Source organism: Narcine bancroftii, chromosome 3 (genome assembly GCF_036971445.1).
Source record: "Narcine bancroftii isolate sNarBan1 chromosome 3, sNarBan1.hap1, whole genome shotgun sequence".
In the NCBI taxonomy this organism is placed as follows: domain Eukaryota; kingdom Metazoa; phylum Chordata; class Chondrichthyes; order Torpediniformes; family Narcinidae; genus Narcine; species Narcine bancroftii.
In genome coordinates, this window is record NC_091471.1 from 113,628,667 (window position 1) to 113,652,993 (window position 24,327).

A 24,327-nucleotide genomic window follows, 5' to 3' on the forward strand; every position below is an offset into this window, starting at 1 on the left:
AAAAGGCCTTCGATAAGGTCCCGCATAAACGACTGGCTTACAAAATCAAGGCTCATGAGATTGGGGGCAAAGTATTGATGTGGATTGAGAACTGGCTGGCAGGTAGAAGACAGAGAGTTAGGATAAATGGCTCATTTTCTGAGTGGCAGGTAGTGACCAGTGGGGTGCCACAGGGATCTGTACTGGGACCACAGCTGTTCTCAATTTACATTAATGATCTGGATGAGGGGATTGGATGTAATATCTCCAAATTTGCAGATGACACTAAGCTAGGAGGGGTTGTGTGTATGGAAAAGAGGGTCAGGAAGCTCCAGTGTGATTTGGATAAATTGAGGGACTGGGCAGATACATGGCAAATGCACTACAATGTGGATAAATGTGAGGTTATCCACTTTGGTAATACAAACTGGAGGGCAGATTACTATTTGAATGGCAAAAGATTAAGAGATGGGGAAGTGCAGAGAGTCCTAGGGGTACTTGTACACCAGTCTCTGAAGGCAAGCATGCAGGTACAGCAGGCGGTTAAAAAGGCAAATGGTATGTTGGCCTTCATATCAAGAGGGTTTGAGTATAGGAACAAGGATACCTTACTGCAGCTGTACAGGGCCTTGGTGAGACCCCACCTGGAGAATTGTGTCCAGTTTTGGTCACCTTATCTAAGGAAGGATGTTCTTGCAATGGAGGGAGAGCAGAGGCGATTCACCAGGCTGATACCTGGAATGGCAGGAATGACTTATGAGGAAAGATTGCGCAAATTGGGATTGTACTCGCTGGAGTTTAGAAGATTGAGAGGGGATCTCATAGAGACATAAAATTCTGGCAGGACTGGACAGAATGGATGCAGATGGGATGTTTCCAATGATGGGAAAATCCAGAACCTAGGGCCATGGTTTGAGGATAATAGGCAAACCATTTAGGACCGAGATGAGGAGGAATTTCTTTACCCAGAGGGTGGTGAATCTGTGGAATTCATTGCCACAGAGGGCAGTAGAGGCAGGTTCATTAAATATATTTAAGAGGGAATTAGATCTATTTCTTCAATATAAGGGTATTAAAGGTTACGGAGAGAAGGCGGGGACGGGGTACTGAACTTTAAGATCAGCCATGATCTCGTTGAATGGCAGAGCAGGCTCGAAGGGTCAAATGACCTACTCCTGCTCCTATCTTCTATGTTTCTATGTTTCTAATGGTCAGTACTCATGGTTTGTATCATCTGATCTGTTGTAACCTCTCTCCTTGCTTTTTCTCTAAGCTCTAAGCTCTAAGCTCTACTTTGAAAACTGACCACCCGCACCCCCCCCACCCCCTTCCACTCTTAGCTCAATTCTGAGCATGGGTCTCTCATCTGATTGGTTTCTCTTTCTACAGATGCTGCTTGACTGGCTGAGTTCTTCCGACATTTGCATTCCTGATGAGTGGCATTTCACCTAGTGAATTCAAAGCTCTACATGAGATGTATTTTCTGTGAGGATCCCCACTCTGGAGGTGTACAGAGCAGTGTGCACTTCACCCTGAATGTTCTCCTGAGATCATAACAGCTCTTTCCACAATGTTCCATTGTGTGGGGATTTATGTTCCTAGATAGGAATATGACAGACACTGACCACTAAGCTTCCTTAGTGGATCTTCTATCCCCTTCCTCCACAAAGAACCTACTTCCTGATATGTACCTCCTTGTGCTTCCTTGAAGAAGGAGTTTGACCCGAAACTTCGACTATATATCCTATGGGTGCTACAAAACCTCCCGAGTTCCTCCAGCACTTCTGTGTTTTTAACTAAAATCACAGTGTTTGCTGACTGGAATGATGTCTAGGGCTTACTTGTTCTTTCGTGTAAATGGCAGGGCTGCCTTGCTGCAACCCCGCAAACTCTATCTGGTTGTGCACAGCCTATGTGGTGGAGGTAGCCTTCCTCCAAGTTCTGTGCAGCAAAGAGTTGAGAAGAGGTACAAAATTAAGTGCAACACTATTTGCACCATCACCGATCCGGTTTTGAATCCCTCCAAAATATATGGGTTAGATTGGTTAAAAGGGTGTAAATGAGTGTCGTGGGTTTGAATGGGCAGAATAGGCTTCTTTGCGAAAATTAAAACTTAAATTGAATTGGGTGAAATCTCTTGTTTCAGAAGCTCTCAATGCCATTTCAACCTGGACTTTGGCCAAGATGTGTGTGGAGAGCCTAAATGTGAGTTAGTACTATTACACAGTGAAAACAGGTGCAGGCCAATGTCCAGGTCATTGAGTTTTACTTTTTCCATCTCAGGTCTCTTATTCCAACATTGCTTGTCACAGAACTGTTCTTACAACATACATTTTAAAATATATATTTAAAGTCATCTGGAATAAAAATTTCAAGCAGTAAATGCATATTGTATGTGTACACAGTGAGGCATCATATTTTATAATACCTTCCCATTGACCTGTGCGTGTTGGGTATTTGCCTACTTTTCTGAGTAGATGGCCACCCTTTTGTATTGCAAAATGGTCAGGAGAGAGCAAAGAAGACATTTCTTCTGATGCCACAAGCATTCAAGTGGTGTTGTGCTCTTATATTCCACACCCATTCAGGTTTTGAGCCTAACTTAATTTAAACAAACAAAGCATGGCCATGCCTTAAAAAGTTACCTCTGTTTAATTCCTTCCTTTACTGCACCTTATAATTTACCCTGGATGTTCCTTTCAGTGGGTTTCAAAAGACAACCAGGGCAATGAGGAAAAAGGGGGTAGTCTAATTAGTCTGGCTCGCTATAGAGGCCTGAATATGGGGAGGGACAAATCATCCAATGATTTCCAAGGTGGGGGGTGTGGTCTTTCCTTTTCTTTGTGGAAATTAGCAAGCAATGAGAACATTATATACTGTAGGTTTTCCAACATGACCACAATAACTGGATATCTTCATTTCCTCCTCTCTTATATATTGAGCATTCAAACATTATTGATTTTCTTGTTCAGCATCCACAGCCTCATGTCATAACACTATAAAATTGAGGATCAGAAATAAGCTATTCAGCCCATCAAGTTTGCCCTGCTTTTTAATCGTGAACTGAGACTTTATGGGTTCGAGGAGAGGTACAAAATTAAGTGCCACACTATTTGAACTGATCGATTTTCCCACTTAGCCTCACTGCCCTGGCTAATCAAGAACCTCTGCCTTAAATGTCCCCAATGACAATGACTGGTGACAAGAGGAGACAGGCACTGGGCCTGACTCATTGGACCCAAGGATTGACCTTATTATGAAGTCTGCAAAATAAAATTCTAAATACAGTTCTCAATATACAAGCCGGAGAGTCCAGGTAACATATGAAATTCCCTCACATCTGGCTGAACAGATTTACAACACTCGTCCATTTACTTTAAGGGCCTGCTATAAATATTTGCATTTCTTGATAACTGACACCTCACCTAAGGGATTCAAACTGCATATAAGATCAATTTTCTGTGAGGATCTTCACTTTGATGGTTCTTGAGAAATTATGGTAATTCCTTCAGCATTGCTCAATTACTGGTGGGGGGGGGGGGGATTCTCACTCCTGGAACTGCCGACTGTAGCCACCAGATACTTCAGTGCGTCACCTCGGCACTGGGGTCTCTATCACAACACAGCTGAACCAGTGATGTTGATGGAAAGGAAATCCTTGGGCTTACTGCTCAGACCCAAACACAATTCTGCGCATGTCTTAGATTGTGGATTGCAAAAGCCCCAATAGTTGTTGGCAATGGCTTGGAAAGGATTTGTGTGCAAGATCTAATACACTTTTCTCTCATCGCCTCTCCTACCCTCTGATCTTGCTGATGTGAAGTAACTAATTTATGCAAATACTCTTGTAAAACTAACTGCTTGAAGGAGAACCCTAAACATGGTATGGAATTTATTCTTGCCTGTAATTCAAAGGAAAAGGATTAAAGCTTCATTATTCTAATAAACTTAACATTTCTTCTCTGTGCATGCCCAGATTCCTAGACGTGGGCAGGATCTCATGCTTATGAAATGAGATAAAGTGATTATTAGAAATATTACTGTTACTACCTTTAGCAATGACTCTCAACCTTTTCAGCAAAGAACAGTCTGGTGTCTGACAGGTGATGATGGGAAGGCTACACCTAGAGAACCAGTACCCAATGCAAGAAGAAGCTGACAACTTAGCTATATCTAAACATTTCCCAAGTGAGCAACAATGACAAATATGTATATCATCAAATATTTCACCAAATCTGTTAGACATCCAAAGTTTTCTTACAAGTGCACATCTCTTTGAATGCTGATAATGGAAAGGGAACAAATTCAAATGATATCTTAATTGACATTGCACAGAATCTTTCAAGGATGGTTTTTTAATGGTATATTGCATGATAGTTTATTCTTCTACTGGTTGGCATCCATGATAGGCTTTTAAACCCATAAAGTCTCAGGCTTTTTCTCTCTGGTTCCAAGGTATGAATGCATACATAAAAGCTGAGCTGTCACACACATCCTCATTGCTTCATTCACACCCAGTCAGTCGGAGTAGTTAGCATCAGGTGAGAGTCAGCACAGACTTGTGGAAAGGCAAGTATTAGTAGTACTAATAATAAGAGCAATGGCTAATTACCCCAATAATTAGGAACCAATATTAATTAATAATTAATACTTAACCAATTCATCTACTAACTTTAACATCTTTGAGATGAAATATATGATTTAGAATCAATGAAGATTATTAAACTTTTTAGTGATAGTAATGCCTAGATAATTAAATTGATTTTTAACAATTTTAAAAGGGACATAGGAATCAAAGGAGCAAGAAGAGTCTAAAATGAATATTTCACTCTTCTGCAGGTTTAATTTATATAGTCTGAAAACTCACCAAATTGACTGAGAAGTAGTAACATATGTGGAATAGAATGGTGGGTTTGGATATGTATAGCAGAAGATCATCAGCTCAGAGACATCTAATGAATATTTGCAGCTCTAGAGATTCCAGAGATCTCTGTTGATTACTGAAAAGCGACCGCTAATTGTTGCAAAGCCAAATTAAATAGAAGAGGGCTTGAGGGACAACCCTGTCCGGTTCCACGATGCAGTTTAAATAGTTTGGATTTAAATGAATTAGACAAAACTGAAGCTGTAGGGGATACATCAATTTAATCCAATTAATAAGTCGAGAATCTAGATTCAATTTCTCTTGAATACAAAATAAATATTCCCATTCTACTCTATTGAAAATATCCTTACCTTATTGAATTATGTTAAGAAGACCCTATCTCAATGATTCTTTTTTCAATTACTTTAATTGGATGTGTTAATATTATCAAAATGAATGTTTTGCCTAAATTCTTATACACTTTTCAAGATGGACCAGTTTTTGTTCCTAAATCCTTTATTGATTCATTAGATTCTCTCATCTCTTGTTTAGAAAAACAAGCACCCCTGCCTCAAAAAAATTTCCTTCAAAATACTAAAATAAGTGGAGGTTTGGCATGTCCTAATTTTAGAATTTATTACTGGGCAGTGAATATTAGATATATTACTATTTGGATTCATCATAATGAATGCCAAGGTGCCTCAAGATGGATTGACTTAGAGATTTAAGTATTCTCTCCTTTTGCTACTTGAATCACTCTTGCCTTTTTTGGCTTCCAAGTTAACTGATAATTTTGTAATCAGACATTTTGAGAATTTGGTTTCAATTTAGAAAACATTTTGGTTTCCATAGGTTTTTATTGATTAGCCCTATTCCACGTAATTCCTCTTTTTTTAGCCTTCAATCCAAGATATCGGTTATATTCAATGGCTAAGCTTGGGTATCCAATCTTTTCTATATCTATATATTGACCAAAATTTGGCTAATTTTAAACAATTATCTATTAAATTTAAAATACCTAAACATCACTTTTTTCATTGTTTACACATTAGGACCTTCTTAAATTCTTTAATTCTTCCACAAAATTTAGATTTTAACCTTATTTGGGAAGTAAATAATTTTAAACCTAATCATAAAGGATTGCTTTCTGCCCTTTATGAACTGCTCTCAAGATCTAGAGATAGTTCCCAGGGTGGTATTAAGAAATTATGGAAACAAGATTTTCAACAACCATTTGCTGAAACTACATGGGATTCTATGTTGAAACGTGTTCACTCATCTCTTTGTGCCAGATGCTCATAAATTCAATTTAAAGTAGTCCATTGAGCACACTTTTCCAATGTTCAGTTAGCTAAATTTTATCCTAATATTATCTCCAAATGTGAAAAATGCATATCTGAGTGACTCAACAAAGCAATCTCCCAATCTGCATCCAGTCTCTCCAGTATAGAGGAGACCATAGTGCGAGCATCGGGTGTAGTAGATGACCACGTAATTCCACGTAATTCCTCTTTTTTTAGCCTTCAATCCAAGATATCAGTTATATTCAATGGCTAAGCTTGGGTATCCAATCTTTTCTATATCTATATATTGACCAAAATTTGGCTAATTTTAAACAATTATCTATTAAATTTAAAATACCTAAACATCACTTTTTTCATTGTTTACAAATTAGGACCTTCTTAAATTCTTTAATGTTGAGGCACGTTGTATCATATGTTTTGGCTCTGTCTTTCTCACTTCAATTTCTGGCAAGGGGTATTTTGCGCCTTATCATTAGATCTTAATATTAATGACTCCTACCCCTTTCATTGCTATTTTTGGAGGGAGTGGGCCAATGGATTTAACACTGACTTTTTCACAATCCCATGTAGTGGCTGTTGCTTCCCTTGTTGCTAGAAGGGCAATTTTACTGAGATGGAAAGATTCTGTCCCTCCCACACATACTCAATGGTTGTTGGATGTGATGCCATATCTGTCTCTAGATAAAAAAGGTGTGTTGTACTACTGCGATGGATCTCATCTTTGGGGTCCTTTTCTCAATTACTTTCAAAATGTGTAGATTAATTATCTATGCATTTTAATTACCCCATAGTTATTATTAGTAGTAGTAGACTCCTTAACTTGGCCAGCAACCCTCATAGGGTGGGTTTGATTCTTAATTTAAGAATATAGGTTTTTTTCTCTTTTACTTTTTTCCATTTAATAACATGGGCTCATAGTTACCTTGTTCATTGGTACTTGTAACTTGATATTAATTTATTTTATTATTATTACCATATGAATCTATGTATTTTGCATATGTTAAAGCCAATACAAAGATTGAAAAAAATACCCTAACCCCATGCACAACAAGGACAGGATTCCTCTTGTCCTCAACAACCATCGCACCAGCCACTGCATCCAATACATCCTCCTCCGCCATTTCTGGCACCTACTACATGATCCCATCAGTCGTCACATATTCTCCTCTCTTCCCCTCTCTGCCTTGCGCAGGGATCGCTCCCTCCGTACCTCCCTTATCCATCCTCCCTCCCTACCCATCTTCCCCTTGGGACCTGTCCCTGTGACCACAGGAGATGTTCCACTTGTGCCCACAAGCCCTCCCTCAGCACCATTTGGGGCCCTAAACAGTCCTTCCAAGTGAAGCAACATTTCACTTTTGGATATGCAGGGGTCATCTACTACACCCAATGCTCGCACTATGGTCTCCTCTATACTGGTGAGACTGGATGCAGATTGGGAGATTGCTTTGTTGAGTCACTCAGCTCTGTCTGCCACAATAGCAAATAGGTGGATCTCCCAGTGGACACCCATTTCAATACTCCATCCCATTCCTTTACTAACATGTCTATCCATGGTCTCACGTACTACCAAACTGAGAACACCTATAAGTCGGAGGAGCCAACACCTCAACTTCCAACTGGGCACCTTCCAACCGGATGGCATTAATATCGACTTCTCTAGCTTTCATTAAACCCCTCCCCCCATCCCCTTGCTTTCTCCCGTGGTCTCTCATTTTGCACAGACGTGATCAATTCCACCTAGACCCTTATCACATTCAATTAACATCTTTTGTTGGTCTGGATTCCTCCCCCATTATTTGAATTCTGAGACTTTCTGATATATCCTGCTTCTGGATTTTCTGATTTTACCTTGAAGAAGGGCCAGGTCCAAAATGTCAGCAAAATATTTTTGTCTCCTAAAGATGCTAAATAGATCAACTGAGTTCCTCCAGAATTTTGTTGTTTTTAATTCTCTCAAAACCTGTCCTGGTAGCCCCAGGGCAGGGCCTCAGCACTACTCTGACTGAGGGCTGTCAGAAGCTGATCCTCACCTGACATTTCAGTTCTCTGCTCCAGACCAAGGGAATGTGAACAGGAGAGAAATATTGGTGAAGGTTCCAGCCAGGTCTGCATAGATCCAATAAGTACAACCTGGTGCGATAATGAAAGTGCATCTATGGTAATTTTATACTGCAAAAATTGCTGGTTTTCCACAGAGAGTTAGAGAACTGATGTTGACCAATGAAAGGAGTGATTAGGATGTGTGAGTAAATACATGGAGAATTGAAACAAAGGTTTTGAGAAAAATTAAAATAAAGAAATGCTCTTGGCGGCATGATGAGTGTAGTTGTTAGCACAATGTTACTACAGTGCCCTGAACCCAAGTATGAATCTGTCACTATCTGTAAAGGGTTTGTACGTTTTGCTCATATAGCGTGGGTTTTCTGTGGGTGCTTCGGTTTTTCTCCCTCATTGCAAAGACTTACCAGTTAATAGGTTAATTGGTCGCATGGGTATATTTGGTGGCACAGCTTGTGGACAGGAAGGGCTTGTTACCATACTGCATCTCTAAATTAATATGTTTTTTTTTATAAAAAAAGATTAAATATTTTCATCATATAACTTTATCATGTAGTTCATCCCTAAGATATTCAGATTGGTAGGATAATTAGTTAAGGATTAATTAATAATAGTTATTAGGTTAATTAGCCTTTGTAATTGGCCATATTATTATAATCATTATTGTTAATACCTAATGCCAGGGGTGATTCTATGGAAAATAGCTCCTACAGCTGGGATGGCCAACCTTTTGCATTCCATGCATCAAAATAAACAGTGACAAGGAAATCTCGCAAGAGTGATGCCTGCCATGTTGTATTTGGCTTCGGCCTTTTAATATGTTAAGAGCGAACGGGAGGACGGGGAAGGGTGTATGGAGCAGAGAACAAAGAGATGTGTTCTCTTTGTATATTGGGGGGGATGGTGAAGCTGGCTGGGGGGTGGCAATGGTGGCGGGGTGATAGAGAAGTGCTGCTGGCAGGGTGGGGGGTGCTGATGACGGGTGGGGGGTGCTGCTGGTGGCAGGGTGGGAGGGGCGAGGGATGCTGCTGCTGGTGGGGGGCAAGGGTGGCGGTGCTGCTGGCGGTGGGGGAAGGAATTGGTCTAAGTCTACGATAATCAGGCCTCCTTTAATGTACCAATGCTAGTGATGCGGGAGATGTGGGGACCACTGTGGGCCCAGGGTGGTGAAGGAGACCACAGGGGCCCGGCTGAAGAAAGTACTTAGTGAAATAAGCTATCGGTAGATAGCTTGTCTGACTTTAAAAGAAACTGATCAGTGGTGCCCCCCTTCAAGTGGCACCCAGGGAGCATGCCATACCTGACGTAGATACACCACTATCTAACGCATAGTGAGCAGTTGAATCCATGACTCTAAGTTGTTCTGGAGGACAGCTGAGGACTGGGCCAAAACTGGTGAGGTTGAAGGAAGTGGAAGATGAAGAACATGTGGCTGGTGTCAGAGGACAGCAGATGGAGATATAAGGCTGAAGGCTTGGCCAAGATGATGGCAGCTTGCATTGGCTTTCTCCAGGTACAGAATGTGCCAGAGAAAATATTTTGCCTTATTTGAAACAGATACAAAGAATCTTTTCAAGTTAGGGCTTTATTTTGCTTTTACCCATTCAAGCTAAATGTTATGTCTCCAAGACTGCCTGTCAATCCTGGTTGCCTTCTTTACAGGGACATTTTTATGACAGCTCATATCTGGCATGAGGGATGGAAAATCGCTATGACATTCAAACGGCATGTCCTCCCTCACATTAAAATATTGGTTTTGGCAGGTGCTTGAAAGTTAGTCAGAAAGTTCTTTCAAGGTTGCCAAATCCAGGAAACAGGCAATGAGCCCAGAATGGTTCGAACAACTCATGCTGTGGTGAAACCTTCCATTCCAAAGTAAAAATGGAATTGAGTAAATCCCTTTCCACCTTAAGGGTTTCAATGTTTTTAGCACTGAATTAGAAACAGAGGTCATGGTTGCCTTGGACCAATCACATTTCCAAAAGAATAATAGCAATTCTGCCTTTGTATTTCTCAAGAATCAGTCCGATTAAAGCTTCAAAACTCAGATTAGCAATTGTATAATTACAGGTGATCCTCGACTTACTATGGGGCCATGTTCCAATAAACCCATCATAAGTGGAAAAATTGTGTTGAAAAAGAATAAAGTACTGCACCTACCGAACATCATAGTCTAGCCCAGCCTATCTTAAATGTGCTCAGAACACTTACTGTAGCCTACAGCTGGGCAAATTTATCTAAAACAAATCTTATTTTATAATTAAACATTGAATACATTTTATTCCTCACTGAAAAAAACAATGTTTAATCTAAAATATAGTGATAACGACCATTGTAACTTCAAAAAATTGTAAGTCGGACCATCGTAAGGGGAAATGCATCTGTATTTCAATTGGAATGTTATGTTTTACTGCAAGTCAACCAAGTATATGCAAGTAGAAGAAATTACATGAAACTTGAATTTTTATACAAATATATTGTATTTATTTTCCTTAAAGGTATCCAATATAAAAAAATGTTTTGGGATATTTGCATGTTTATCTGGGAAGGATTTTTAGAATGCTTTTATATTGTTTTGTTGCTGCCTTCAACCAAGAGTTGTGAACATAGCTCAGGCCATCCTGTAAACTGACTGCCGCTTCATTATAAGCTAGTTGGTATATCAGCAATGACCAAATTCATTTTTCCAGTAAGCCAAATAATGTCTACTGAAATGGTCTGTTCACTCTTCTCTACACAAGTAACACCGATTGTACCAGAAGTGCAAGATCCAGACCTGCCAATCCCAGGCCGGCACTCCAATGACACGCGGCCCAGACAGACATCAGCGCCTGGGGCCCATATAAGCACAACTACCAGATCAATAGTCCAGTCTCATTTTCCAAGTGGATATAATGTCATTGGTCTTCACTTTGAGATAAGATGGTGAGGTGAACTGGAATTCAGCAGGCTGATCTGGGGAAGCTTCAAAGAGCACAGGGAAAACCAGAAAAGTTTAAATTGGTTACCACGTGATATTCCAGAACTAGTATTGGATGGAAGTTAGCCAGAGAGAATGTAGAAAATGGCAAACCAGGCTTTAGGAAGAAATGTATTAACATAAAGGAGTGGTAAATGCAGAAAATGGAAACTGTACTGCACTTAGCTTCTGAAATTTGGGACATTATAGTATGTGCTGTGTTTAGTGTTGGTAATAAAAGAGTTTTTACTCTACAATTACTTCCTGCCCTCCTGCTGTTTTCATTTGTTTCTTCCACTTTATCCTTTTGATTGATTCTGATCAATTTTACATTCCTTGGATGCAGATTAAATTTTCTATTGGTATGAAGAAAATCTATGCACATTGTAGCAGCCCACACACCGAGACTTAGACCGGCCTACAAAATAGCCAACGAACACGGCAACCACGCTGACCTTGGGGGTGACACCAGCCATCATCCCAGGTGACTGGGAAGATAGAGAACTCTGGCGGGAACACCGGCCAATCCCAGGCTGGCGCTCCAATGACACGCGGCCCAGACATCAGCGCCTGGGGCCCATATAAGCACAACTACCAGATCAATAATCCAGTCTCATTTTCCAAGGCTTTTGTGTGCGTGTCATTCTTATCCACGCCTGTGTAGTATGAATGCTACATTGGTGACCTCCAACAGGTCCAACCAACAGTTGGACCTGAAGATGACAGATCAGGCAAAGCCAGCGACCATCCACGTAGTCTCACTCAGGCTCCCAAAGTTTTGGGTGTTGTAGCCACACGTGTAGTTCAAGCAAGCCAAGGCTCAATTCCAGCTTCGATAAATCGTCATCAACAACACCCACTACTTCTACATTTTGATCAAGACACAGCGGCAAGGGTCGTGGACTTCCTACCACAGCCTCTGGAGCAAGACAAATACACAGCCCTCAAGAGCTGTTAATCCCATACTTTTGGGCTCTCCCAGTGTCACCTGATTGCTGCACATGGACAGATTGGGGACAGGGCCCCGTCTGCCCTACTGAACAATATACTCGCTTTAACTGAGGGCCACAAACCTTGACTGCTTTTTGAGCAGATCTTTCTGGAGCAGGTGCCCAAGGATATCTGACTCTTGCTCATGGATGACAACTTCAGTGACTCTCAGAGTGTAGTGGCCCGAGCGGAGATGCTCTGGAGAGCGAAGAAGGGCACCAGCAATGTCGTAGACCATATCGGCAAGCCCCATGAACAGCCGTCTGCAAGTTCAAGACCAGCAGAGAGGCAAGTTAATACCTTGGGACAGCTCTGTTACTATCACCAGCGATGGGATGCAGAGGCCCGTCGATGTTGCCCATCCTGCGAGTTTCCAGGAAATGCCCTGGCCAACCGTCGTTGATGGTTGTGGCAGTTGGCCCACATTAAAGCCTCCTCTACATCTGGGACTCCTTGATGGGCAGGCATTTCCTGGTTGACACTGGTGCCGAGATAAGCATCCTGCCCCTCACAGGGCTCGACACCCGCATCGGCAAGCAGGACCCAGCACTGAGGTCAGCTAACAGTTCCTCCATCCAGATTTTTGGGACCCGCACCATCCCCCTTCAGTTTGGCAACAGCCGCTTTACATGGACCTTCACCTTCGCAGCAGTGGCGCAACCATTCCTGGGGGCCAACTTCCCTCGTGCCCATTGCCTGCTCGACAACCTCAAGGGACGGTGCTTGGTGCATGCCAGAACTTTTTAGACACTGTCTCTGAGTGAAGCCAAGCTACCTGCCACCCCCCTGGACTCTATAACACTTTTGGACTATTGAGTTCCTCTCAATAGTTCTCCATGGCCAAGCCAAAGCATAGGGTAAGGCACCATATTTTGGCTGAGGGGCCCCTGTTCCACAGAAGAGCTGCTGTCTCCCTTCCGAAAAGCTCAGCCTAGCAAAGGAGGAGTTTAAGAAAATGGAGGAACTGGGGATGTGCAGCGCTCTGACAGTTCCTGGGCCTGATCCTCAAATCACTGGGGGGTGGGGGGCAGTTGAAGGCCATGGCATGACTACTGCTGCCTCAACAAGGCCACCATGCCCAACAGATATCCCGTGTCCCACATCCAAGACTTCGCTGCCAACCTTCAAAGGCCACAGCCTTCTCCAAGGTGGACCTCATCTGGGGTACCACCAAATCCCAGTTTACCCCCAGATGTCCCCACGACTGCTATCATAACCCCCTCTTTGGCTTGTTTGAATTTCTCCACGTCTCCTTCAGTCTAAAGAATGTGGCACAAACTTTCCAACGACTGATGGACGCAGTGGGCCAGGACCTCCCATTTCCATTCATCTATTTAGACAGTATCCACATCACCAGCTGCAGCTGCAAAGACCACGGTGCCCACCTGAGACAACTGTGCACCTGGTTGAGTGGGTCTGGTCTGACAATCAACCCAGTGATGTGCCAATTTGGCCTGGACACCACTGACTTCCTGGGGCACAGAATAAACAAACCCGGGACAACACCCCTCCCTGAGAAGGTCAAGGCAGTCTGACATTTTGCCAAGCCACGTACAGTAAAAGGGCTACAAGAATTGGCCGGTATAATAAACTTTTACCACAGGTTCTTGGCAGCAGCAGCCCAAATCATGCACGCTAATGGTGGGCAAGTCAAAGGACATTACTTGAAATGATGACTCTTCAAGGGAGTTCCAGAAAGCCAAAGACATGCTGGCTAATGCCACCCTCCTGGTCCACCCCAATCCGGAGGTACCTATTGCTCTGACAGTCGACATCTCCAGCACAGCGGTTGGAGGTGTTCTGGAACAGCTCATTAAAGGCCAGTGGCAACCCCAGGCCTTTTTCAGCAGGCACCTCTGCAATCCCCAACCCCCGTAACTCAAATACAGCACTTTCAACCAAGAGCTATTGGTGTTGTACCTGGTGGTAAGACATTTCCGTTACTTTTTGGAGGGTTGCATTTCACCGATCACAAGTCACTGACCTTTGCATTCCATAAGGTAATGGATCCATGGTAGGCCAGACAACAGAGACACTTGTCCTACATGTCTGAATTTACCACGGACATACAGCACATCATGGGGAAAAAAAATGTGATAGCCAATGCTCTGTCATGCCCGCAATCGAGTTGGTCCATGTCCTGTCCCAGAGTTCAATTAGATGGCCCTCACTGAAGTCCAGCAGCAGGACCATGAGATCCTCGTGTATAGGACAGTCATCTCTGGACTCAGGGTGGAAGACATTCCCATCTGTCCAAGCAACCTGACACTTCTGTGCGACATCTTTGCCAGCAGTCCCCGCTCCATCATTCTGGCTGAATGGAGGTGCCAAGTTTTCAACGCCATTAACAACTTGGCACATCCTACAATTTAAGCCATGGTCAAAATGGTGACTAGCAGGTTTGTATGGCATGGCCTTCGTAAGCAGGTCAGCCAGTGGGCCAAAATCTGCAATAATTGCCAGTCCTCCAAAGTTCACATGAGAGTGCCCACACAGACTTTTGAGCCAGTCGGCGCTGGTTCAGTCATGTGCACATTGACATAGTGGAGTCGTTGCCAGTTACCCGTGGGGCAAGATACCTCTTGACCATAGTTGACTGCTCCACAAGGTGGCCTGAGGTGGTCCTGCTGGCTGATACCACCACAAAAACCTGCGCCAGGGCATTCATTGGCACATGGGTGTTCTGATTCGGGGTCCCAGAGCACATAACCTCAGACAGGGGGGCACAATACACCTCTGGGCTCTGGGCAGCACTGACTAATTTTCTGGGCTCACAGCTTCACCACACAATGGTATATCACCCTCAGGCCAAAGGGTTGGTGGAGCGCTTTCACAGACACATCAAGGCAGCCTTGATGGCCCAGATCAAGAGTCCCCACTGGAAGGATGAACCGCCTTGGGTCCTGCTGGGGATTGGTACTGCGCCGAAGGAGGACTTCAATGCCTCGGCGGTGGAGATGGTGTATGGTACACCTTTGATCATTGCCAAAGAGTACCTGGCCCCCAATAAGTATCCATATAACCTTGAGAACTTGCAGTAAAAACTGGGTTCCCTAGTCCTGTGGGAACCCCCACCACATGGCCAGCCCAAACATAACATCCCCAGGGACTTTTAGACTTATCAGTCTGTGTTCATGCAAAGGGGCGCACACCGGCCGCCCTACAGCGGCAGGGACAACGACTCCATCTTTGTCCTCAACATTGGCAGCAAGGAGAAGACTTTAATTGAATTGACCACCTGAAACTGGAATATCTGGAATTTAATGAGTTGGTCTCCACTCCTTCCCCACGACACAGGGGCAAACCACCCAAGGCAATGGACAATCGTTCAGGAGGGGAGGGGATCATGTAGCGGCCCACGCAAGGTGACACAGACTGGTCCGCAAAATGGTTGACGAACGCAGCCACCGTGCAGACCTGGAGATGACACCGGCCATCATCCCAGGTGACCTCCTGCACAGCAGGAACATGAGGGACTCTGGTGGGAATGCCAGACAATCCTCGGCCAGTGGTCCGATGACACGGAGCCCTGATGTCAACGTCCGGGCCCTATATAAGCACTATGGCCAGACCAATAAATCAATCTCATTTTCCAAGGCTTTGGTGTGTATGTTGTTCTTCTCCATGCTTGCGTAGCGCAAATGCTACAATATCATTAATTCATTGATATATTAACAATCACAATATGGAACAGGACAAGCAATAAAATATCCAGCAAGGGAAAATCATTACTCTCGGATTCTATTTTTATAAAGTAACTGGCAAAATATATTTCTCTCTGGATCAGCATGAAGTTTGGGCAGAAGCAGAAAAAAATATTCTTGTCATTCTAATATACTTATCATTTTTCTCTTGTCTAACTGGATTTTTTGCAAAATTACAAAAATTGCTTCAAGTAAATTGTTTTAAACTATTTTGTTCCTGAAAATAATTTGCACGAGGGGATCCAAAGAGAAAAGTGCTGTTTAATTGAATTATATATATTTATACAAAGAATTAATCTGAAGCCAAACAACACTTTGGAAGCAAACTATAAAAATGAAACAAGTAAATGAGTAATAAAGACCTTTAAATTTAACATAAACTCTTAAATGACACTCTTAACAGCAAGGAATGCATTACAGATTGTTTCTGATTAATGGTTGAATATTTTATGTTCATTTTTAATTGCTTTGTTTACAAGAAATTAATATGGATTCTTCAAAAGAAAATCATTGTCTGTGAAATGTTATGGAATGACTCCATTTTTTTCTTTCTTGTCATGTAGCACCTAATAGCTCAATTTCAAACAACTCACAATGTTAATCAAGAGGGACCTATAATTAATACTTTGTTAAATTAAAATCATTTTAAAGTAACTATAAATTAAGTGACCAATGATCTAAAACAGAATATGGAAAATGAGTTGCAGAATATAGGAATTTATGAAGATAAGCATGATATTTGTCATTTGCTTCATCAATGTCCGCAGCTCGAGAAATTTGGCTCAGGTAGCTGAACAGGAAAATCTGAAATTCAAACATTGCAAGTAGGAGGGGAGTATTAACCTGTATGTGTTAGTACAAGAAGCAATCTTTAATGCTGGGTAATAGCATAGATTGGAAGGAGGACATGGCTGTGATTTCAGGCAAGTAAGGCATATAGAGGTGATATGGAATAGTCTTTACTATTGTCCAATGTGAGTGATGCCCATCTAATGCAAAGCAAGATGATGGGCAGATTTCCAGTGGTAAAGGGAACAATTCTAGGGAATGAACCACAAGGAATACCAATTTGAATAGATGGTGAAGCAATCATTTGAAGAGATGGTGCTTTCTGCACCTGTGAGATTTGAAGGCTGCGCAGCCTACTTAGTAAGATAACCTGTTGTGACCCAGGTGAAGCAGCAGCAAAATAAGGCAACACTAAGAATGAGGTTTATCCGAGGGGGATTGATTTGGAGGAGTTGGGATATCATTAGAAAAAGTAAGTGCAAAGGTCTGCCCACAGTCCAAGCCATTTGTAAATTGGCAGAGACAAGCAGACTAAATGTAAAACTGATAAACTCTCCTAAGGACAAGCAGGGATTTAATTTTAAAGGACCCTACTGCCTCTTGATGTTGGTAGCGGACTGGTATTTTGGGGATAAATACTGAGTTTGAGTAACGCCCTGGCACATGAAATAGCAAGGATGTAGATTGGGCTGTAAACTATTGAGTGTTGTCAGAATGTACAATCACTGTATGAATGTATGGAAGTGGGGGTGGGGGGGACAAACACATAATAATAAGGTACCAGTAGCTTCAGCATTGGCTTTCAAAATGGATTTGGGAAAGTACCTGCTGGTAGTAGATTGAGGATAAATGAGCCATCTTGAGAACAGTTTGACCATTGAATTGCTGCTGTGATCAATGTTAGGGCTTTAGAAATTTACAATCCAGATCAATGGCTTGGATAAGGGAGTGATTAAAATGCATGTTGACTCAAAAGTACATAGGGATAAGTAAGCTGTGAGAGAAGGGAAGATGCTAGATGCTCTGAGTTAGTGAGGAAGGACAGGCAGGGGACAAAACCTAAATGTAGCCAGTTAGAGGGTTTGAAATGTATCTATTTCAATTCTAGGCGTATTAGGAATAAAGGGGATGAACTTAGAGCAGTGGTTCCCAACCTTTTACTTTCCACTCACATACCACTTGAAGTATTCCCTATGCCATAAGTGTTCTGTGATTAGTAAGTGATTGCTTAAGGTGGCAAGTGAATAGGAAGGGAAGGTTAAGAATCACTGCTCTAGACCCAATTATGACTGAAATATTTTGCTTGAGAAAAATTGTCATTGGCCCATTTCCTTTGGAGTTATGAAACCGTGGACATAACGAATCAATTTGGATTGATTAAAACAGTGGTTTTCAAACTTTTTCTTTCCACCCACATACCACCTTAAGGAATCCCTTATTAATTACAGAACACTTATTGCATAGGGAATACTTAAAGTGGTATGTGAGTGGAAAGTAAAAGGTTGGGAACCATTGACTGAGATTATGGATCAGAGCGTGGAGCTAGCACGTTGTTTCTGTTACAGAAACTTGGCTGGAGGATGGGCAAGATTGGCTGATGCAGGTATTGGGTGTAGGTATTTTAAAAAGAATAGAATGGGAGGTAGGGGAGGGGGAGTAGCATTACTGGTCAGGGATAGTATCACGGCTATAGAAAGAGAGAAAGGACACTGCAGAAGGAATGCCCACTGAGTCAGTGTGGATGGAAGTCAGAAAAAGGAAGAGGTAGCTCTATGGACACTGAACAGCAGAAAAACAGGCAGATTTTGGAATGGTGCAGGAAATACAGGGTTGTAGTTACGGGTGATTTCAACTTCTCTAATATTGACTGGCACCGACTGACTGCAAGAGGGATGGATGAGGCTGAATTTGTCAGGTGTGTACAAGAAGGATTCCTGACACAGTGGGTGGACTGGCCAACTAGAGGAGAGACCATCCTGGATCTGGTTCTGGGGAATGAACCTGGTCAGGTGGTAGAGCATTTTGGTGGGAGTGACAAAACTCCCTTAGTTTCAAACAAAGCTATGGAAAAGGATATAAATAGTCAAACTGGTAAAGTGCTTAACTGGGGAAGGGCTAATGATCAGGATGAAACAGGAACAATGAGAATAAATTGTAAACAGATGTTGAAGGGTGAAAGCACAGAACTAATGTGGAGGAAGTTTAGGGACACTTCAACAGGGTTCAAGATAGGTTTGTTCCACTGGGATAAGGAAATAATGGTAGGAAAAGGGAACCATGGCTGATGAAACAGGTCAGGCAGCAAGTCAAGAGGAAGAAGGAAGCATACATTAGATATAGGAAACCGGAAGGCTCGTGAAAAGTATATGGTAGGCAGGAGAGTTTGAAGAGGGCATGAAAAGGCATAGGCATGTAGAATTCACATACACGTAGACACATACACAACCTCAAGGCATTCTATGCATATGTGAAGAACAGGAGGACGACAAGGATGAAGGTGGGACCGTTAAAGGATAAAGGAGGCAACATGTGCCTGGAGGTGGAGGAGGTTGGGGAGGTTCTAAATGAATATTTTGCTTCAGTATTCACAAGAGAAAAGGATCTTGATCAGGATGAGGTCGAAATTGAACAGGCCTGTGTGCTAGACAATGTGGAAATTAAGGAAGTGGAAGTGTAGTATCTTCTTCAAAACATCAAAATTGATAAGTCCCCGGGGCCAGATGTGATATACCCCAGGCTGCTGGGGGAAGCGAGAGAAGAGATGGCTGGGGCAAGAGCTACGATCTTTGAATTCTCTTTGGCCACAGGGGAGGTACCGGAGGATTGGAGAATGGCAAATGTAGTCCCCTTGTTTAAAAAAAGGTAGTAGGGAGAATCCTAGGAATTATAGACCAGTGAGTCTTGCCTCAGTGGTGTGTAAACTAACAGAGAGAATTCTTAAGGATAGGATCTATGAGCATTTGGTGAAGTAGAGTCTACTCAAGGATAGTCAGCATGGCTCATGCCTCATGAGCCTAATTAAGTTTTTTGAGGAAGTAACAAAAGAAATTGATGAGGGTAAGGTGGTAGATGTGGTCTACATGGATTTTAGCAAACCATTTGACAAGGTCCTCCTTGAGAGACTCATCCAGAGAGTCATGAGTCATGGAATCAGTGGAAAATTAGCTGAATGGATAAAAAATTGACTTGTAGATCTATACAGTACTTTGTCATAACTGTCACTGCAACCATTGATGTACTCTTGAAGAGCTCCAAAGTATAAGCACCTTGCAGAACTGGTTTTCATCAGATCTTTTGAACATCATAATTGATTATGCTCTGTTCTGGCAAAAAGTGAGTGGTAACAGATAGAAATGCAGTTTAGTGTGGACTTCCCCTGGGGACGGTAATGTTAATTATGGGTTTCAAGACTATCACACATCTTATGAAATCGGTTGAGTCCTGGCAACAACCCAGATGTCCTGAAGAGTTTTAAACCAAAGCTAATCGTTCTGTTATCAATGTTATTTTAATGCAGTGACAACATTAATGCCATCTTTGTACTCACTTCCCTTGTCAGTGGTAGATGTTAACACCCTTTGCTTTCATTGCAGTACAATTTCATTCAGCAACTGAACTCCCCTGGAAGTTCATGATTCTTGGAACTAAGTTGTCATCTTCTTGCTTTGGGTACAGGTTATTTGGGCATTGCTGGTGTCATTCACCTTTCCACTTATCACTGGTCCTGACACTTTGGACTGTTCTTTTTACTGAGACATTAGCTGTAAGGGAATCAATGAATAGGGAGTTTGTGCAAGAAATTGGTACTGACATGCAAGACCTACCAAATGGTCCATTCTTCCTGCTTTTCTTTTAAATCCTCTGGTATCATGGTTGGCAAGAATTATATTAACATATTTTGCTTAGCTTCTTTCCAACTGAATTTATTTTTTTTTTAAATACGGTTCATGATTTAAGGGAAGGTTTCCTGAGAACAATAGTATTTTTTTGTAGTACTTCCAAGCATGTGTTGAGTTATTGTTAAGAATCCTAAAGATAGCTTAATTAAGTGGTGTTCTATCAAATACTACTGAATTCAATGTATGTCACAGAAACAGAGCCTTAGCCAACCTGGTTCATGCCAATTGCTCTATCTAGCCATGCTAATTCCTTGTGCTAGGTCTATGGCTTGGCAATTCAATTACATGTCTGGTAGATGCTTCTTAAATATCATGGCAGTATCTGAACCCCTCACATCTTAAGACCACCCACTCCAGTCTTCAATTACCCTCTGACCACTAAACCTACACCTCGACTTTAACCCAATTTACCATACCTAAGATGCCTTCACTATTGTACACTTCACCTTAAATAAAGAACCACCTTAAATAATGAAGGGTGTGTAGAAGTTGTGGAATATTAGAATAGCTGATGTTACCTGGTCCTAACTCATTTCCACATGGTACCTCTAGGCTAGTTGGTACTACTGCAAAGGGAATTGGATGAAATGGGGGCCATTACAAATAAGAACATAAGAAATAAGAGCAGGAGTAGACTATCCATCCTGCTGAGCCTGCTCTGCCATTCAATGAGATCGTGGCTGAGCAGGCAGTATACATGGATCCACTGCCTCCCTTAACCTTTAATTCCCCTGCTACTCAAAAATGTATCTTTGTCTTAAATACATTGGACGAGGCAGCCTCTATTTTTTTTTTCCATTTGGCAGAGAATTCCAGAGATTTACTATTTTCTGGGGGGAAACACTTTCTCTTCATCTCTGCCTTAAATCTGCTCACCAAATTTTGAGGCTATAATAGCTGAGCTATTAATCCAAAGTGTTTATTGACAATACCGTTGAAAGTTGGGCAAGCTGTGTGATTGAACATATAACAAGCAGACGACCATTCTTGCTCAAAACATATTGCTGAAAGTACAAATGAAATCAAACTTCAGTGAACTGAGGATAGTTGGATGCAAATTAAGGGCAAATAAAGTAAATTTCTATCATTTTCAGCAATGCGGGAAACAGGCTTAATTGAAATGGAATCACCCTGGCTCGGAATAACCTTGTAAATTTGTAAGGTTGCATATTGTGACATCTTCTCTCCAATTTGCTATTTTTTTTCCTTTCAAAAAATTTAAAACCTAGAATTGCTACCATGAAGCGATGCAGATGGAAATCTGGTGAACATCTGTCTCCCTAAACTTTTTCTCCTGGGTGTTGTGAACAAAATTGTATGAACAAAAATCTCTTTTTGACTGTTGTGCCAAGGGCAGATTGTTCCAGGAGTAGCTGGAATGAATAATTGTTCTTTAACAGGACGATTTCCCAGCAGCCCTGACACTGCTTTTAAATGAAAGAAAATCCTGAGTTGAAGCTTGGATAACCTAATGGCAGCTGCGGTGATGGACGGCACCATTGGGACAAATAGAGTCTGCTTTACTTTCTACACCAGGTTATTGGTTTCCACTTATAGGTTTCCCCAAACTGTCTGCTGTTTAAGTCTTTTTTTTATTGCACAGACAACTGGGTGATGAAACTGTTAATAACAAAAGTAGAGTTTCTTTTAAGCTAAACATCAACTTATCATGGCCACTACTTCTTACAAGAAACTCAAGATACCCGTCCAGTCATGTCAAATAAAATTCTACAGAACAGAATTATCTATGACGAGCAACTCAAAGAATCACTTGTGATGATTTTGTGTTCATTCGCTGCTGCCAAATGAAATGTAATCATTCTTTTTCCCCTTCCTTCCTATTTTCACTCATTTCTTTTGCCTGTTTTGTATTCCTCATCTACAGGCCTTGACTGATGCTGACTCTATTACGCATATCATACCTGCATCAACCCATGCTGGTGATTCTCCATGCCTCCATGGGCCCTTTAATTTCAACAGCAATATTTCCCACAGAGTAGATACAGATATTCTGTTCCTCAAACAAGACCAAGACTCATTCATCCTCCGCAACAATACCTTGCAACTGAGATTGTAGTTTGTTGGTGATCAAAGTTGTTTATCTTTTAATGGCAGACTTCATCTCACCTGGATACTTCAGGCCTTAACTTTGAATTATTTTTCTCCATATTCAATTGACATATGACTCTGTAACCTACAAGTAGTCACATTTGGATAGCATTTTAGATCCAAGCCTGTTATTACTAACGTGGTTCTTTTTTTTCTGGCCTTTTTGACTCCTCTGTTTTTATTGACCAATGGTCATATCTTTATTTTTTTTTTGTTGTTGAGTATTTGGCCCTTCCAAGTTGTCACCTCAACACGTCACTATTTCCCAAAAAGACTTCAGAGTGGATGAGCTAATACATTTCCTGCTTCACAACTCCATTTACCTGGATTCTGCTCTTCTTAGGGAATTTGTATTTTCCCAATGATCGTGTGGGGTTTCCCCAGATATGTGATCTCTCACATCCTAAAGACTTGCTGGGTGATAGGTTAATTGACTACTATGAACTCTAACTAAGGTGTGGCTGAGAGTTGGAAACTGTAGGCAGTTGATGGGAATACGAGGAGAAAAGGCAACAATTAATGGAGGGATGAGATTAATCTGTAAAGTGACATAGACTCAACAGGTTAAAATTTCTTGCATCTATGTAGCAAGGAAATATACAAACCTTCCTACCTACCTGCCAATATTTCAGCTTCAACAATTTTGTACACAAGCCTGGAAACTTTCTGTGTGACTCTCAGCAAGCTCACATTTCTGTTAGGTGCTGACATCTTTTCCTGGTCCTTGTACTCACTGATATTGTCAATCCATGTATTCATTTCAGCTTTAGTCTTCTATCACTCCAAATCTGCTGCGAGCATCCTCTGCCCTTGAGGGGAAAAAAACCCTTCCAAAACCTACATCTTTGAAGTTCATTAACAAATGTCTAAGAAGAATAGTAGCAACATTAACTGGTTGTTCATTCATTATCACATCAACATCAGATGATGATATCTTTACGTCAATAGTCATGTGAACAAGGCAATAATTTTATGGCAGCAATTAGACTTGTACTTATCATTGTGCTTTGAACATATTGAGAGACGTTTTAATGCAAGAATATTTGATGTAAACTGCTGATTAAATTTCTCAAATTACTGGAGATAGTTTTTTCAACATCTTGACCCACATCACATGTTCTGTGTCAGACAGTACTATTACTCAATGGCCTTGCTCAGACATATTTGTCATCCTTTTGCAGAACAATGATTGATATTGCAGGTTTTATCAGTTCCTCCCCAATCGTATGACTCTTCCCATGTTTTGGCAGAGAAATTTCAAGGGTACGATTCAAGACTGTAGTTTGCGTAGTGAATAATGAAGTGATTTTGGATCTATTTTCAAACTTCTCTTTCAGTGACTTAAAATATTCCAATTTTGAATTGACATGGTTAGGAAGTTTTACCCTCAAACAAGCTTCAAGACAGCTTGCTTTCATTGATGAATCAATGTCAAAGTCTGTTGGCACAATAGGCAAAAAGGTGCATGTTCATCATGTCTTCTCTTTCTCTTTGGCTTGGCTTGGTGGACGAAGATTTATGGAGGAGTAATGTCCACGTCAGCTGTCCGATATCCAACCCATTGGTGGTGGTCAATGTGGCAGGCATCAAGAGATTTCTTTAGGCAGCCCTTGTACCTCTTCTTTGGTGCACCTCTGTCTCGGTAGCCAGTGGAGAGCTCGCGATATAA

At 41.7% G+C, this 24,327-nt stretch overlaps 1 long non-coding RNA gene across 1 annotated transcript in view; it reads right to left on the reverse strand.

Annotated features, from left to right (window-relative positions):
* LOC138756196 (uncharacterized) overlaps window positions 1-23,605 on the reverse strand; it is a 43,509-nt gene extending 19,904 nt beyond the window's left edge. Inside the window, exons 1-2 of the long non-coding RNA XR_011352844.1 lie at window positions 23,276-23,605; window positions 20,198-20,411 (exon numbers count right to left, since the gene is read on the reverse strand). This is a non-coding gene — a long non-coding RNA (uncharacterized lncRNA). The remainder of the gene's footprint in view (window positions 1-20,197; window positions 20,412-23,275) is intronic.
* Between the last annotated feature and the right edge of the window lie 722 nt (window positions 23,606-24,327).